This window comes from Nelumbo nucifera, chromosome 7 (genome assembly GCF_055504915.1).
Source record: "Nelumbo nucifera cultivar China Antique chromosome 7, China Antique-T2T, whole genome shotgun sequence".
In the NCBI taxonomy this organism is placed as follows: Eukaryota; Viridiplantae; Streptophyta; class Magnoliopsida; order Proteales; family Nelumbonaceae; genus Nelumbo; species Nelumbo nucifera.
The window spans coordinates 41,636,489-41,653,841 of NC_142655.1; positions in this window are offsets into that span (position 1 = coordinate 41,636,489).

The following is a 17,353-nucleotide window of genomic DNA, read 5'->3' on the forward strand; positions in this document are numbered from 1 at the left end:
AGACAAAAATTAAATTTGATAAAAATAAATTACAGAAATAAAACAAAAACTGGAAATTAAAGAACAAAAAATAAAAACACGCGTAAAAAGTAAATCTAATACTATGGGAAACTGGTTGGGATCTAGATCCAGAGGTGGTAGTAGTGGATAGGTGAACTGCATGTAGGAACCCCTCCTCTTGCCTGAGCGTTCTCCTCTTCCTCTACCCTTGAACTTCTCAAAAACTGCCTTCCATCTTACTTGGGGTAGCATCCAACCTAAAAGAAAATAAAGAAAACAAAAGGGATGTCTGATCAAATCCAGTGGCGGTAGTTGCAAATTGGCTGGACTGCTTACAGGAACCCCTCCTGACAAGATCTGGGTGTCCTTCCCTTCTACAACCCTTGAACTCCTCAAGAATCCTTAGCCTTGAACTTGGTGAATTGACCAACCCCTTCTCAAGGGCCCCTTGGGTCCTTTTTATAGAGAAGGGTGGACATAACTGGGATTAGAGAGGAAGAGATGGGTAGCTCTCGGGTTTATGCAAAAACATGGGTGCCCTAGGGTTTAAGAATGGAGGGCTAGGATTGTTCTAAGGAGATCCTAAGGCTGAAAAGAGAAGGAGAGGGCGCCCAATATTATATAGGGCTGAGATTTGGGCGCCTAGAATAGAGGGAGCAGATTTGGGCACCTGGAATGGAGAAATGTAATTGGTTGGTGTGATGTGGCACCCTAAGGTGATTGGTTGAGGTTTAAGGAGTGAGGTGTAAGGCTAGGATGATGTCTAGGGAGAGATCTAAGGGTATGAGGGGCTGATAGGCTTTGATGGTTGAGACTAGAGTTAAGGAGAGAGTGGAGGGTGGAGATTTGATAGCCTAGGGCAGCTAGGGTTTGTTAGAGGTGAAAAGAATGAGTGGGGAGGTACTCTAGGGTTTGCTAAGGATAGGGGAGTATGCTAATACAGTAGGAGGAGGAACCTTCCTATGCTCAGTCTTTCACAGAAGCACCCCCTCTCTCAACTGGAATTCACACAGCTTCCCAAAAACTACATTTCAGCCCTGAAACTTCCCCCGTTTTCCCCAGGATTTGCATAGGGACCCTCAGAGGTCACAATATTGAATTTAACTGGGAAAAAGGCATATTTTGACTATTATAAGGCCTATAATACCCCTGAAATGATGCCCTTAAGGCATCAAAATACAGAGTTATCACACCCCCCAACTTAATCATTGCTAGTCTCTAAGCAATGTAGCCTTAAAATCCTACTAAATATAAAAAGAAGTCATTCCCATAGCAAGATCATCATTGACAAAATCAGCCAAGTATCTTAATTCCAGAGTTCACAAACTTTGTATAGATCAATATTGGGCTTAAGGGGTAAAACTGTCTTGCTTTAAATATTTCAGAAACTTAGCTTAAAAATTTTGTATAATCTTCCATTTGCAGTTTGTCAAGAAACTTAGCCTAAAATGCACATAAGGCAAGTGTCTTGCTTTAAATATCAGACATGTATTCTTCTTACCATTTCTGACAATGGATTTCTATTCTTGAACTTTGAGACGCACATTTATTTTTATTGCTACCTTCCACCGTTTGATGCGAATCTTGACACTTGCCTTAGGTGAAGAAACCCAGTTACTAAGTGATAGGTGATTATCTTTGGCATTCCCTTTTCCATTTGACGGGAATCTTGACACTTGACTTGGGTTAAGAGACCCGGTTACTAAGTCCAGGGTGTCCTTGACCATTTATTCTTTTTTTTTGGAAACATTATTCAAGGCAGTCCACTATCTCTAATGACTTGAAGAATTTTTGTCTAATTTCTCAATCTTTCTCTTCTTATCCTGCCAAGGGCAAACTTGGGAGTATTTTCCAATTTCTAAACGGTTTCGACAATATTCAAATAAGACCACTTTTGACTCCTACCACTTGCTACCAATTTTTACAAAATTCAATATTCTTCTATTAGTTTCTGATGAAGGGTGATTTGACCCGACCTATGAAATAATGACATGTGGACCTGACTCAGCATGGACAACAACTTAGCATCATAGCCTGGCAATGACCAAGTAACGAGCCTATAGAGCAGCTTGCTATGTCATAGCTCGCTGAAGGAGGAGCTCGCTACAACATGAGCTCCGGGTTCCCCGAGCTACCCCGAAGGGGATATTCCGAGGCTACTTCAGCTCGCGAGCTAGGGAAACCAACTTGCTCCAGCCCCTAAGCAGATAAGTCATCCTAGAGACCAACTCTAATAAGGGTAACCCTGAAGTATTCCTAAGCTCGCTACAAAGTAGCTCATGAATGAGCAGCGCAAACGTTTCTCAGGAAGCTTCCATCTGATAGACCGTACCAATCGGATTGCGCCACGTCCCCTGACAGACGGCGTAGTCCCGTTCCTTTCGAAAGTCTGCACCCACGTCTCTTAGCAGACAGAAGCGTGCCTGCCCCTTTAAGATGTGTCACCCATCCGAGCAAGGGGTACGTTGCAATGACCACCTGCGCAACCCTGGCAAGTAACGGCTATGGCAGGGGTCCAGTGGCGATTATGCCCAATTTGACAAGAACGCCCCTATAAAAGCCCTTGAGGCAGAGGAGAAAAGGGATCTTTAGACTTTTGAATATTTCTGCACTCTCACACTCTCAACCTGAGTATATATTTGCTCGCGAGCTAATCTCTCGAGCACAGTGATAAAGCGCGACCTACACTCTTAGCTTTCGCACTCTTTTTTCTCCTTCCCCAACGTTCTGACTTAGGCTTCGGAGTATTCCGACCGGGTAAATCCCTGGGAATCCTTCTTTTCCATCTTCTTAGGTGTCGTCCGCTGCCAACAAGGAGCCAATCAATAGCTAGCTAGGAGTGCCCGGATCGTGCCGCATCATTTGGCGCCGTCTATGGAAAACGCTTCCAAAAGCCTTCCTCTGAGCTTTCACAAGTTCTTTCTCCCAAAAAACTTAGCATTCTTCATGGCTTCTTCCAGCAATGTTGGACGTGGCGCCAACCAGAATGCCACCGGGGAACAGCCCCAGTTTCCTACTGTCTGTATTGGACAGTTTACCGTCCCCCTCTCAGCGGACGGAGTTCCTAGTTTGAACGTGCCTCTTGCAAGGGCAACCATTGTTGCTCCACTCCCTACTATAGCCGAACCAACTGGAGGACATGGTGCAATGCATGCGGGCCATGCAGGCTCAAATGCAACAGTTTCAGTAGTTTCAGCTTTACCAGCAGCAAGTGCTGCACCAGGTCTCCCAGTACCAGTACCAGCAGCAATTTCCTTCGCTACCTCAGGCCCAGCAGCCGCTCCCTCCTCAGCACCCAGCCACAAAGCAAGCCAAGCCGTCCTGCCGAGGTGAGCGACCTCACAGGGGAGAGGCGTCCCAGGCCCAAGACCCTGCTAGGAGCCAAGCCTCTTCCCGCGGCAAGAAGGAAAGCCCGATAACCCCCACCTCCCAGCCTATGGGCAGGACCGGGGCCTCCCAGCCATCTAAGCCCGCGTCGCCACAACCCTCATAGTTCGAGCTCCTGCTCACAGAGGACCCGTTCGAGGTCTTGGCCATGGACTTCAGATAGGGCCCTTTAGTTCAAAGTCGTAACCAGTAGTTCGAGCCCATCGAGCTCGAAGGCACGGAAGCGTTAAGCGCCAACGCTGAACCGGCAAAGCAGCAACAGCGAAGATGCCGACGAGCCCACCGCACCACGTCCAGAGCCTCTCCCGAGCTCAAAGGGAAAGAGGAGGTATGCTCCAGCGAAGTAAAAGCTACCCAACTCCTCTCAGTTTCTTCCCCGCTATCTCTCGAACTCCTTGCTGTCCCCATGCCAAGGGACTTCAAGCTCCCTCCTCTAGATAATTATGATGGGTCTTTTGATCCAAACGACCATGTGGACGCCTTGCAGTTCTAGATGCATCTGGCCAGAGCCAGCGAGTCCTGCATGAGCGTGGCCTTCTCCACCACCTTCAAGGGAGTCACCCGCACTTGGTACCGAAACCTCACGCCCGACTCGGTAAGAAGTTTTTGCGCAGTTCGTGCAAATTTTCACTTCTCACTTCGTCACCAGCAAGAGGTGCCCGCGAACCCAAGAGAGCCTCATCAGCATAGTGCAAAAAGAAGGGGAGTCCATCCTGAGCTACATCAAGCAGTTCAATGATGCTTGTTTACAGATACCCGACCTGGATCCTGTAGTTCGCCTTACGATAGCCAAGCGAAGCATCACTCATAAGGAGTTCAAGTGGCACGTGGTGGTCAACCAACTCAAAACCGTGACCGAGTTCCTTAAGCTCGTGGATCGGTTCATTGGGACGGAAGAAGAGATCAACCAGAGGGGCAAGCAGGCCCCAGAAAAAAGAAAGAGGGAGTCGGAGCCCCCATCTCAAAGCGACAACAAGAAGAAGAAGGATATAGCTCGAGGGGCAAGGCCAGTCCAGCCCTCCCGGGCCCCAACAGTAGAAAGGGACTACACACCCCTCAACACCAAACGGGTTGAGATCCACATGGTGATCAAGGACGCCCCATACGTTAAGTGGCCGCCTCGGTTGAAGGTTAACTCCAACACCCGGAATAAAAATTTGTACTGTAGCTTTCATAAAGACCACGACCATAGTACTGAAAGTTGTAAAAACCTCCACAATGAGATAGAAGAGCTTATCTGTCGTGGATATTTAAGAAATTTTGTACAAAATAGTATTAATAATAAAGCAGGTCGGCAGGGGGAGCAAGGCAGAGATGCCCCCGAATCCAGCCGGCAAGCGGAGCAACCGCAGAAGCAGCCCCCCGAAGAGAGACCAGTTCGGGGTTCATCCACGTCATAGTCGGAGGGTCGATTGTGGTGGGTTGCACTTCAGCAGCAGCTCACGCATCGGCTCGCGAATCCAACAGGGAAGAGTAGAACCCTCCAAAGTGGCCAAGAACAGAGGACCCCATTTTCTTCACCGAGGACGATGCACGCAGGGTCCACTACCCCCATGACAATGCGCTCATCATAAAGATGTGGGTCAACGACTTTGAAGTCAAGTGGGTCCCCGTTGATTCAGGCAGTTCGGCAGATATCCTCTTCAAAGTGGCCTTTGACAAACTCCAATTTCCGGAGAGCGACCTAAAGCCCGCAAACACTCCCTTGGTTGGCTTCAACAGAGAGGAAGTTCGGCCCCTAGGAAGAGTAACAGTACCTGTGGAAGTCGACACCTAGCCTAGCATTGTAAGGCTCAATCATGACTTCTTGGTGGTCGCGACCCCCTCCCCATACAACGCCATAGTAGGTGGGCCGATTACCATGCTTTGCGGGCTGTGGTGTCCACCTACTACTTGGCTATGAAGTTCCCCACGAACTTCGGTATCGGGGTAGCGCAGGGTGACCAGCTTGAGTCCCGCAAGTGCTATGTTGCCGCCCTCAAGGGAAAAGCTAAGGTGGCCGATGACCTCGAGTTGGAGCGGCCTACGGAGCAGAGCGAGGAGCGAGTTGCACCCACAGAGGAGACTGTCTCCATTCCGACCTTGGAAGAAGACCCTACCCGAACGCTTTAGATTGGCGCTTCCCTCGAGGAGACCCTGCGGTCTGAACTGATACGCTTTTTACTTAAGAATTTAGATGTTTTTGCTTGGTCCGCGGCAGAAATGCCCGGCATAGACCCCGACATTATAACTCATAAGCTTAACACTGATCCTATAGTTAGGCCCGTTAAGCAAAAGAAATGCAACCTAGCCCCAGAGCGGTGGAGGGCAGTCGACGAGGAGATTGGGAAGCTCCTTGTAGCCGATTTCATCAGAGAAGTCCATTACCCGAGTTGGGTGGCCAACCCCGTTCTACTGAAAAAGGCTAATGGTAAATGACGTATGTTCGTCGACTACACCGACCTGAACCGAGCTTGCTCAAAGGACTGCTTCCCACTCCCCAGGATTGACCGCCTAGTGGATGCGACCTCAGGCATGAGTTGCTAAGCTTTGTAGACGCCTACTCGTGCTACAACCAAATCAGGATGGACACAGCAGATGAGGAGAAGACTACCTTCATAACTGAGCTCGGCCTGTACTATTACAAGGTCATGCCCTTCGGTTTAAAAAATGCCGGGGTGACCTTTAAAAGACATGTAAATAAACTGTTCGAGTCATTAATTGGCCAAAAGGTGGAATGTTATGTAGACGACATGGTCATCAAAACCCAACTTTCTTGTGATTTAATACAAGACTTGAACTTAGTTTTTGAAATAATGTGTAAATTCAGTATGAAGTTGAACCCGAATAAGTGTGTCTTTGGAGTCACTTCGGGTAAATTCTTAGGGTATATTGTGAACCGACGCGGCATCGAGGCCAACCCGGACAAGATAAAGGCCATCTTAGATATGAGACCACCTCGGAAAGTGAAGGAGGTTCAGAGGTTGAATGGCAGGATAGCCGCTCTGGGCAGCTTCATGTCCAAATCGGCAGACCGTTGCCTACCTTTCTTTAAGGCAATGAAAAGCAAAGGGTTCGAATCGATCCAAGACTGCCAGCTCACGTTTGACGAGCTCAAAAGGTACCTCGCCTGTATTCCAGTTTTAACCCGGCCCGAAGAGGGCGACGTTTTAGAGGTGTACCTCTCGACCAGCGACAAAGTGGTCAGCTTGGTACTAATAAAGGGAGTAGACCAGGTCCAACGACCTATCTACTACGTTAGTAAAGTGTTGCAGGGAGCAGAGACGAGATATCCAGAGATAGAAAAATTGGCCTATGCACTGGTTATCACAGCCCGGAAGCTCCGCCCGTACTTCCAAGCTCATACTATTATCGTCCTCACCAACAAACCTCTGAGACAGGTCTTACTCAAGCCCGAGGTCTCCAGTCGACTGACAAAGTGGTCCGTTGAGCTCAGTGAGTATGATCTCCGATATAAACCGCAAACTGCTATAAAGGCCCAAGCCTTAGCGGATTTCGTTGCGGAGTGCACTTTCAGCTCCGAAGTCCCCAGGCCGGTTGAGCATGAGGTCCCTAGTTCAGGCGAGCTCGGAGCTCCCGGGCTGGTTGAGTCCGAGTGTCGTGAGGTAGTAGCCAGTGTGGCATCTCTCCTTGTGAGGCCAAGCGCGAACTGGGATGAGGAGCCCTGGATCCTTCGTGTAGATGGCTCCTCCAACCGGTAGGGCAGCGGAGCCGGGATAGTTCTGCACGGCCCAAGTGGCACAAAGTTGGAGTAAGCACTACACTTTGAGTTTGCAGCATCCAACAATGAAGTGGAGTACGAAGCGCTGATAGCCGGGCTAGATCTAGCCAAAGAAGTGGAAGCCAAACACATCATCATTTGCAGCGACTCTCAGCTCGTAGTCAACCAAGTCACAGGCGAATACGAAGCCCACGAACCGACTATGATCGCCTACTTAGCCAAAGTATAGGAGGCTCTGCTCAACTTTCAGTCATACTTTATCAAGCAAATCCCAAGGTTGGAGAACGTTGAGGCCGACGCCCTGTCCCGGTTGGCCAGCACCAGTGATAACACCATGAGGACCATGTACATAGAGGACCTGCCTCAGCCTAGCATTCTCGGGGGGGTAGAGGAGGTTGCTCCTGTCGTTCAAGCAGAGCCGAGCTGGATCGACCCGCTCGCGAGCTTCCTGCTACACGGGACCCTCCCTGCGGACCTCAATGCCGTCAGAAGGGTAGAGCGTCAAGCGGCCAAATACGTCATAATAGACGGACAGTTGTACCAAAGATACTACACGCTCCCCTACCTGTGCTGCCTGCGACCTTCCGAAGCCAAGCTCGTACTTCGCGACACTCATGAAGGCCTGTGCGGTGGACACTTGGGGGGTAGGGCCCTCGCCCAAAAAGCACTATGGAAAGGGTACTACTGGCCAACAATGAAAGCAAATGCCACGGAACTCGTCATAAAATGTGACAAGTGCTAGAAGCACGCCAACATCCATCATCATCCCGCTGCCGACCTCAAATACCTCACCAGCTCGTGGCCTTTCGCACAATGGGGTATCGACATACTTAGGCCGTTCCCACCAGCGACAGGCCAGAGGAAGTTCTTAGTGGTAGCGGTAGATTATTTCACCAAGTGGGTAGAAGCTGAACCTCTTGTAACGATTACAGCCCGAAACGTCTAGAACTTCTTTTGGAATAACATAGTGTGCCGCTTTGGTTTACCTCAGGTGCTAATCTCTGACAATGACAAGCAGTTCGAGGACATAAAATTCCAGAACTGGTGCCAAGATATTGGGATACGACAGAATTTCACTTCGGTTGCACACCCTCAAGCGAATGGTCAAGCAGAGGCTACGAACAGAGCTATTCTTTGCAAACTGAAAGCATGCCTAGAAGCATGACTTGGCCGCTTCGGTGGTATAAGCAAAGTATGAAATGGCAGAGGTGTAAGCAGCCTGGGTTCGAATCCTATGAAGCACGACTCATCTCAGCGCGTCTGTTGAACTACGGGACAACCGATAAACACATAGCTCGGGCACCCATGGCACTATGGGGATGCCTTAAAATGTCAAAAGATAGCCCGGGATGACAATTGCCGAAAGGCCCTACTTCGGGTATGTAGCTCTAAGTAACTTGAAGTGATGAAATCATTTTGGCAAAAGAGGAAATTTCATTACTGTTTCAAAAAAAAAAACAAAAGAGAAGAAAAATACCAATTGACAAAGCAATAACCGAGCTAAAAAGCTTGTGAAAGTCTGACATAAGGTAAAAGGGCACAACCACCCAACAAAATATCTTTTCAAGACCAGGTTTATGGCACTCGGGAGCCACCAGAAGTCTAGATAGATGATCAAATGCCGCCGAATTCTCAGGGATCCGCCTCCTCATCCTTGTCCTCCGGAGAGTCAGGCTCCTCTTCCTTCGCCAGGTCCGGCGTCTCGGGAGACAGGCCCTTCATAGTGATGCTGTCGAGGTTGAGCCCGGAGAATTTCTTCCAGACCAACCACCGGTAGAGCTTGAACCTAGAGCGGTATGAACTCGAGCCATACTCTACCTGGAGGTCATGATATTCCTGGGAGTCCTTGAAATCCCAAACCGCCTTCTCTCGCTCAGCCTCCACCATCTGGTCAAAATTCTGAGTCCGGTCCAGAAGAGTGGACTCCAAGTCCCACACCTGCTGCCAGAGGAGCTCCCTCTCCACTGCTACCCTCGACGACTCCTCCCTATAGCACGCGCTCTCTTCAGAAAGCCTGGCGATCTGCGCCTCTTGGTCGCGGACGAGCAGCTCCTGAGATTCACTCCCTTGCGAGTGTGATGGAGCTCGCCCCGAGTCCGGTCCAGCTCGCCCTAGAGCTTCTGATTGGCAGCCCTTTGGTTGATGGCGTCGCCGCGGTGGATGCGCGTCTGGAGGGTCATAGCATGGATGGCGGTATTCACCTGCCAGCGAAAAAGCAGGATTAGAAGGTGGCAAAAGGAAGCAAAACGAGAGAAGAAAGGAAAGAACCACTTACCACCATGCAGTGAGAAGAGGCGAACGCGGCGAGATCCTCGGGCTCCATCTCTCCCCACTTAGCGACCTCCTCATTACAAATCGCCCTCCGGCTCTTCCATCGAGCCACAATGTAATTGTTCACCCCCTCCTAGTTCCCCACTAGGAACCGTGGGTAAGGGAATGGCTGGGAAGGACCAGGGGGAATCACCCCCTGCTGTGGGAGCTCGTCCTCTTCGAGGCCAGCCCCGCCAGCCCCGCCTTCAGATGGAGGCGGTGGAATCTCAGGCGGTAGAGAAGATAAGACCGGCTTGAAAGACCCAAACTCGGTGCCCCCCGAGGTGGGGGTCCAGTCGGAGCGCGACCTCTTTACTCTATGCCTCTGGTTGCTTGAAAGGAACCACAAAGTATTAGTTCAGTGAGAACAAATTATATGTGTGTACACAATGTTGTGACAAGGTGTTGCACGACCTAAAAAGGCAACCTACCCAGGCTCAAACCGGCCTACACGAGCTTCTCCTCTGTCAAGTAGTCCGAACAGAGGAAGCCTACTGATGCCCAGGACAACATCATTTTTTGAGTATCAAGGTCCAGCTTGACCCCAGAGTCCTGGATGGTGCCCCTCCAAGAAGTAGGGAAGGGCCACCCTTCAGGGTTGCGAACCAAAAAATAATCCCGCTTCTAGGTGGGAATTTTATTCGGAAGCTCGTATAAGAGCTTGTAGCCACGACGGGGAGAGAAGTAGACTTGACAGATGCGTGACCTCAGAATCCGAAGATAAAAAGATGGCGTGAGAGAAAATGAGACCCAGAGGGCCCTCCTATTTATAGTCTCCGCGCCTCCGAATCAACGACCCAGATTAAGGCAGATCCAACGGTTCACAGTTGTGCTGTCCGCACGCCTTCTGAAACCGAAAAGCGATTGGCTGCATGTCTCCCATGATTGAGGTTATGACGGCTACACATCTCCTGATTCCCTCGAACGCATTTAATGTGAGCAGTCAGCCAAGTTTGAATCTCGATCAAATCAGTCCATCATATTTCATGAACTCCTTGTGCTAAGGCAACGCTCTCAGCTCAAGGAGTGGGGGGCAATTGATGGAGGGCGATTTGACCCGACCAATGAAATGATGACATGTGGACCTGACTCAGCACGGGCAACAACTTAACACATAGCCTGGCAATGACCAAGTAACGAGCCTATAGAGCAGATCGCTATGTCATAGCTCGCTGAAGGAGGAGCTCGCTACAACACGAGCTCCGGGTTCCCCGAGCTACCCCGAAGGGGATATTCCGAGGCTACTTCAGCTCGCGAGCTAGGGAAACCACCTCGCTCCAGCCCCTAAGCAGATAAGTCATCACAGAGACCAACTCTAATAAGGGTAACCCTGAAGTATTCCTAAGCTCACTACAAAGTAGCTCGCGAGTGAGCAGCGTGAACGTTTCTCAGGAAGCTTCCGTCTGACAGACCATACCAATCGGACTGCGCCACATCCCTTGACTGACAGTGCAGTCCCTGTCCTTTCGACAGTCTGCACCCACACCTCTCAATAGATGGAAGCATGCCTGCCCCTTTAAGACGTGTAACCCATCCGAGCAAGGGGTACATTGCAATGGTCACCTGCGCAGCCCTGGCAGGTAAGGGCTGTGGCAGTGGTCCAGTGGCGGTTACGCCCGATTTGACAAGAACGCCCTAATAAAATCCCTTGAGGAAGAGGAGAAAAGGGATCTTCAGACTTTTGAATATTTCCGCACTCTCGCACTCTCAACCTGAGTATATATTTGCTCGCGAGCTAATCTCTCGAGCACAGTGATAAACCGCGACCTACACTCTTAGCTTTCGCACTCTTTTTTCTCCTTCCCCAACGTTCTGACTTAAGCTTCGAAGTATTCCCACCAGGTAAATCCCCGTGAATCCTTCTTTTCCATCTTCTCAGGTGCCGTCCACTGCCAACAAGGAGCCAGTCAACAGCCAGCTAGGAGTGCCTTAATCATGCCGCATCAGTTTCCTCAACTTTTTCTATTTGGAAATCTATTTTAATGGAAAAACTTAAAAATTTCTTAGTAAAATTTTTAGTTATGCATTTCTAAAGGCTTAGCTCTTATTATTATTATTATTGTTATTATTATTATTATTACTATTATTATTATTATTATTATTATTATTATTATGATTTTCAATTTTTTCTCTCTTTCCTCACCCCCACTTAAGTGCCATTGTCCTTAATGGCATGACTATATTATTACAAAGGGACTTGTGCCAAAGGGAACAATCAAGAGGGTTTTCCCAAGGGGTTCAAGGTTTGCCAACTGGTCTTGAATCAAGAAAAGAAACAAAAACTCTAATGCTAAAAACAAAAACAACTGAAAACTATGTTGGGTTGCCTTCCAACTAGCGCTAAGTTTTCTGTCTTCAGCCAGACACCATTCATTCTTTTAAAAATGTTGGGTTGCCTCCCAACCAGCGCTAAGTTTAACATCTTCAGCCAGATGCATTCACTCACTTCTCACATCTACACTTCCACACTCACTTTCTTCTTTACACAGACAGGGCTCAGATTGGGCTAACCAAAGGGTAGACAGGGCATCTACAAGGTCATCCACTGCATCTACCTTGAACTCATCTTCCCCTGGGTTTGGATACTTAGTGGCACTAAATACATTTAATCAGACTTTTTGCTTCCCCAATGAAATGCCCATTTCTACTAATTTACAATAGATGTTTGCATTGGCAGTTGCTATAAACATACGTCCTAACATTATCGGGTTATGGTTCAGTTCCTCGGTTGGGGTCATGTCTAGGATGAAAAAATCCACAAGAAAGTAACAATCCTCTACTTTGACAATGACATCCTCAATAACATCTCAAGGAGTCTTGACTGACCGATCAGCAAATTGCAGAATTATTGGGGTAGGTTTGAACTCGCCAATCCTAAACCTTTCATAAATAATAGAGGGGAGCAGATTTACACTGGCCCCAAGATCTAATAAGGCCCGATCGAATGTGATTCTAGAGATGACACAACTTATTAGAGGAGCACCAGGGTCTTTCATTTTCTAGGGGAGTTGGTTTAGGAGAACTGCACTAACATCCACTGACAACATCACTTCTTCCGGTCGTGGCTCCCTCTTTTGAGTACACAACTCTTTCAAGAACTTGGCGTAGGCCGGGACATGTTGTATCGCGTCGCGGAGAGGGATGTTAATATGGACATGCTTGAATAACTCCCTAATCTCCTTGTTGCGAGTCTCTTTCATCTTTCGCAATGACCCGACTGTGATTGCGGTTGGAAAGGGAACTACAGGTCGGTTCACTATAGGTTCTTCTTCTAAATTTTCCTTTCTTTTTTCTTCCCCCCAACTTATGGTCTTCTTGATCCTTTTCTTCTTCATTGTTGTTTTCAAATTTCTTTTTCTTATACGGGTCCTCTAAAATCCTCCCACTCCTTAAGGTCGTAATAGCCTTGGCATTTTAAAACTGAGGGTTCTTAGGAGGTGGTTGAACCTGCTATGAAGGAAAACCTGGTGGTTGATTTCTAGGATTTGCAACTAGTTGACTCAATAGTTGTCCTACTTCTTTCCTCGCATTGGCTTCGGCTAGCTATCCTATTTGGCTCTCTAATCTAGCAATGGACTACTACTGAGTTAGAATCATCTACTGAAGCTGCATGAATTTGTCATTAACTATACTGGTCTAAGGAGGTTATGGGTAAACCTAATAAGGTTGGACCGACTGGTTCCTAGGGTAAGTCTGTTGGAATTGTCTCTGCACTTGTGGCCTCTGAAATTGTTGGGCCATGGAGTTAGATGGATGGTACTTCTTGGACTGTGTGTTATGTTGATGTGTCCTCCAAGAAAAGTTATGGTGATTTCTCTACCCAGGGTTGTAAGTATTTGAAAATGGGTCATTATTATGCCTCGAGAAACTCTGGGCCGCCTGAACCTGTTCTTGGATAAACGGCAGAATTCTGCCATTGAACAATCATCAAGTATGTGGGCCAGGTTGGCACAAATGGAACAAACTTCAGGATAAGGTGTAGATGGGCCTAGTTGCTGGTTATAGGTGAAGAATTGATCAAGCTTTTGGGCTATCCCATTAATCTTATCCAGCTGTTGAGACACATGGTTCCAATCTATCCGTGGCTTAGGTTGGAAGTAGTTTCTCATTCCACAAACTCCGGCCATTGAATTCATTTTATTTTGTTTTAATTTTTTTTTGATTAAGCACAAACAAGTAAAACATACGACCTAGGGGCTAAATTGAGGTTTCCTAAACTTGGGGTTCAACCAATGTGAATCCTCTTAGGTTCACTTGAATTACACCACTTCCTTTGGTTAGCCAGGTAAGAGGTGGGGATGTGGGAGGCTCCCCTTTCTCTCACAAGGACCTAATTAAATAACCACAAAACCCACTTAGGCTTAGTCGGTTAACCTCTTTCCTTAGACACCAACCGCCGATTATGGAAAGTAATCACAAGGTTTCCTAAAATTCAACACACTTTTGAACCAAATGTGTGGGCCCCCCTAAAGGATCTTGCTATCCAAATTTTAAATTAAGGTCTAGGGTGAACCGCACATGAAAGGGTGGTGGTTTTTTAGTACACAACTAACCAGATAATTTTAACAATTAAATAATCATATATGATGCATGCTCTAGAACATATCAAACCCTAAATGTTGGAACGCAAATGCAAAAAAATTTAAAATATTAATTTTTTATCTATTGTTTTTTATTTTTCTTAATTTTTTTGGTGTAATTCAAAATTTGAAATTTAAATTCAGATTCAAATTCAAATTAAAATTTTGAATTCAAAATTTGAAATTTAAACTCAAATTTGAAATTTTGAATAATTTTCTAGTTAACAATCACTTGTTCAATTAAACCACTAACTAAGGGAGCAATTATTTATAGCAACAATTAATCATAGAAAATAGAAAAAATAAAGGAACTAATTTTGCAAAAAATTAATACTATAGAAATGTAGATTAAGAAGGGAGTTCTCTACTCTAAAGATTAAACAAAAAATAAAAAAAATAATAAGAGTATGCAGCAATAAAAATCCAAGAAATGAAATGAGTTTCTAATATGAAAATAAAGAAAAAAACAAAACCTAACAGTCCTAAAAAAATAGATCTAAGAACGAAACAAAAAAAATAATCCTAAAAAAAATAAATCGGATCTATCAAGAAATAAAAATAATTAACTGAGAATTCAAAACACTACTTTACCAAAAAGAATTCAAAAATAAAAACAAAAAAAATAAAAAAACAGGATTAAATTGGGACGACTACACCTGAATCACAATCCCGATTTCTCTTCTCTTCTCTTTTCTTCAGTAGTCCGACAATGCTTCGGTACCCTATCTTTTGCTATTATGTCCTGCAAAATCAAAGAGAAACAATAATTAAAATGAGATTACAGATCAAGTAAATAAACGAAAATAAAAAAATAAACAATGAAATAGGTCCGAACATAGAAAATAAATTTTTTTTCTCCGTTGCTTCCCCAACAACGACGCCAAAAGCTAGGTGTGTCCAGAAGCATGTCGTTAACCACTTCGGAACACCAGTTTCAATATTTATAAATTTTTTGATTCTCAAAATAACTACAAAACACAGTTAGTGGTGAGAAAGGGGTCGTATCCATAGGGAAGCGAGGGAAAAATTGTTACGTGCTTCAATCCGGACAAAATAACAAGATTTGAGATTGCAAAAACAAAAAATTTAATTAATTGAAATGGAATCCATTAAAATAAAATTCTAACAATGCTAAAAGTAAAAACTGCAGAAAAAGAAATAAATAATAGAAATAAAAAAAACTAAATAAAATATCTGCAACTCGGTCGGAGGTATTAGTCTTCGGATCAATCCTTTGACCCTCGAACTCCTCGAGTTGGGCCTTCCGTCTTACCTGGCCGAATTTCAGATCTATAGAAAGGAAGACAAAAATTAAATTTGATAAAATTAAATTGCAGAAATAAAATAAAAGCTAGAAATTAAAGAACGAAAAATAAAAATATGCATAAAAAGTAAATCTAAAACTATGGGAAACTGGTTGGGATCCGGATCCAGAGGTGGCAGTAGTGGCTAGGCGAATTGCAAGCAGGAACCCCTCCTCTTGCCTGGGTGTTCTCCTCTTCCTCTACCGTTGAATTTCTCAAGAACAACCTTCCGTCTTACCTAGGGGGAGCATCCAACCTAAAAGAAAATAAAGAAAACAAAATGGATGGTTGATCAAATCTAGTGGCGGTAGTTGTAGATTGGATGGACTGCTTGCAGGAACTCCTCCTGACAAGATCTAGGCGTCCTTCCCATCTATAACCTTTGAACTCCTCAAGAAACCTTGAACTGGGTGAATTGACTAACCCCTTCTCAAGGGCCCCTTGGGTCCTTTTTATAGAGAAGGCTGGACATAATTGGGATTAGAGAGGAAGAGATGGACAGCTCTTGGGTTTATGCAAAAGTATGGGTGCCCTAGGGTTTGAGAATGAAGGGCTAAAATTGTTCTAAGGAGATCCTAAGGCTGAAAAGAGAAGGAGAGGGTGCCCAATATTATGTAGGGTTGAGATTTGGGCGTCTAGAATAGAGGGAGTAGATTTGGGCACCTGGAATGGGGAAATGTGATTGGTTGGTGTGATGTAGCACCCTAAGGTGATTGGTTGAGGTTTAAGGAGTGAGGTGTAAGGATAGGATGCTGTCTGGGAGAGATCTAAGGGTATTAGGGGCTGCTAAGGCTTGGATGGTTGAGTTTAGAGGTTAGGAGAGAGTGAAGGGTGGAGATTTGATAGCCTAGGGCGGCTAGGGTTTGTTAAAGGTGAAAAGAATGAGTGGGGTGGCACCCTACGGTTTGCTAAGGAGAGGGGAGTATGCTAATACAGTAAGAGGGGCGCCTATCTGGGATTGGTAGATAGGAGACACCCTCCTGTGCTCAGTTTTTCATAGAAACACTCCCTCTCTTAGATGGAATTCACACTAACTTTCCAAAAACTGCATTTCAGCCCTGAAACTTCTCTAGTTTTTCCTAGGATTTGCACAGAGACCCTCAGATGTCACAATATTGAATTTATTTGGGAAAATTGCACATTTTGACTATTTTAAGGCTTAAAATACCCCTAAAAAGATGCCCTTAAGGCATCAAAATGCAGAGTTATCTCCCATCAATCTCGAAGGTCCAAGGCATAACTGAAAAATGGTCCGAGTTCAGTGTTTCAACCAAATACGCACTACATGTGTTTTGGGACTAACCCTAATAGCTGAGACATGCTACCCCAACTTCTTTGGCAGCACATCCAATATCGGCCTTGGCAGGATAAACTCCCCAAGTCTATCCAACGACTGAGAACATTCTAAACTAACACAAGTCTCATAAGTGTCTAGTTTAAGGGGTAAATTCACAAAAACATACCAATGACAACATGAAACAATAATGTACTTTTAATACATGTATATGTACATCAATCTGATTGGAAGTAAGGGCATACACTTTCTTACACCATGTGTATGTCAGTTTAAATGATTCATCAAATGTTTTTCTATTTTACTTGAGAGTGTAAAATTTTAATGGATCTAAACAACTTCTAGACTGATATCCATAATAAGAGTTTGCACAGCCTATTCTGAAATGGAGTTCATGAAATTGGAGCAAAGAACAAACACTTTTACATGTTATCTCATGAGATTCAAATATTGTGTTCATCTTTGATATCTCATAGGATTTGAATATTGTTATAATTCTGGTGGTCTAAAATTTCAGGAGTTCTTAGTGTTCCTTAAATGCTTAAAAATGTTTCTATTTATCTATTTACATGTTACTTTTGGTTAATAGTTAGTTTGATGCCTTATTAATTTTTGGTTTACCCATAGTTGGGTTTTCTTTCCCCTTGGTGGGTTTTTTTTTTACCCTTTGGTGGGGCTCTTTCTCCTTTGCTGGAGTTTGTTTTTTTTCTTGTCTTCTAAGGTCTACTTGTTTATTTGTGTTTCTTTCTTTCCTTTC